Below are 1,724 nucleotides of genomic sequence, written 5' to 3'. Positions count from 1 at the left end.
TCCCCCAGGGCCTCTTGGATTATCACCATTAGTACTCCTCCAAACCTTATGGTTGAAGTCTTTGAAGTAGTTTTTTTTCTCTTTGACTCCGTCTTGGTAGCTAGAGACTCCCTTTCTTCTACCCTTGGCATTGTGGCTAGTACATTTACCCATGACTATATTGTCTTCTGGACATAGGCATTCTAATATACCTCATGCAGTGTGTTAACTACAAGGCTCTCTAGCAACATCACTCCTATTTTATTCATGAGAGCATTATATCTCTGGCTTGAGAAGAGGGTATGTAGCATTTTTACTTGCAGTCGGATGGTGGGGTTAGGAATATCAACCACACTCATCCAGTTGTTTGTGGAGACTTTCTTTTTTTCCATTGTCAATATCTGGTAGACATACTTCTTTGGCCTCTTCTCTAGCTTATCTACTAGTCCCAAGGCCTTCTCCACAATTTATGGACTAAGGGAAACTTCCACCCTTCTAGAGATCTGTCCTTGCCTGATGGTTAGTGTATTGATATTTCTTTGGGCATAAAAATTCTTAGGAACTCTATGTATTTCTTGTGGTCAATGTCTTGCCCCAGTTTCTCCACATACTTGGCAAGATTATATCATTCTATTGTCTATCCAATGGCCTCTTCAGATCTCACCATTCCTTCCAGATTGTGGATACAACGGTATTTTAGTTGAAGGTGCGTATCTCCATGGCTAAGCCACATCTTTTGTGCTCCTCCTAGAAGGGGATCCTATTGGATTTATCTTGATGACCTGCCATTGGGTTCCTATTGCCACACAATAGCCCACAATTAGGTATCTTTAAAGCACACCTCTTGCACATAAGGTAAAGTGACTAGAAAGATTAGTGTCTGATGATGAAAGGTATAAACTACAAAATGAGAACTCTCACATCAATCAATACATGCATTTTTACATATTCATTCCTCCATTGAATTCAATTCGTGCTTTAATTTTTCATCCATTTTCCACTTTACCCCCTCCCCCTTGGAAAGGATGATGATTGTGGAGCACAAGGAGGATGGGCATTCAATGAGCCCATGGTATACCTTACTTTTTGAAGAACTAGTTGTAAAACTTGGGGATATACTCTAGGATCACATAATAGTCCATATCCTATGGAGGAATGCCCACTTGCATGATATAAGTTAGTACATCAATCAAGAGGTAACCAGAGCTGATTTGGCATGCAATGTGGAGTTCCTCCTTTGTTTTTTAGGATCCTATCCAAGTATGGGTGGAGCATGATGTTGTCTTTTAACAAACAATTCCTTGTCATGGCTAACAGTATAAAGGAGGTTGAGGCCACATAGGTCTGGTCATACTCAAAAGTCTTGATGGTATGTCATTGCTCTACATTGGTAATGATCTGGTACCCCTCTTCATCCCATGAAATGTGCAAAGTATACCACTTGCATAAGAAATTGGACTCTGACTCGATTAATCATTGGAGCTTAGTAAGTTCATGTGGTGGCATGGAAATTTTGCTCTTCTTGTAGGAGGTGATTAAGCATTGTCTTAAGGCACGACAAATAATGTACCTTATTTGCTATAGGTTTGTCAAGTAAGCCTAGATCCAAACCTTCATAACTTCTAGCAAACAACAGGGACGTTGAGTCGAGTCCTTAGATACACATTAAAAAGTCATCCCCTATGTCCATGGCCATGTTGGAAGCCACTTCAAGAATGGATCTTCCTGGCTATGATGACCTAAGG

The sequence above is a fragment of the Lygodium microphyllum genome, chromosome 5 (genome assembly GCF_053477565.2).
Source record: "Lygodium microphyllum isolate KBCC chromosome 5, Lygodium_microphyllum_v1.1.10, whole genome shotgun sequence".
NCBI lineage: Eukaryota > Viridiplantae > Streptophyta > Polypodiopsida > Schizaeales > Lygodiaceae > Lygodium > Lygodium microphyllum.
Note: the sequence above shows the minus strand (reverse complement) of the source record.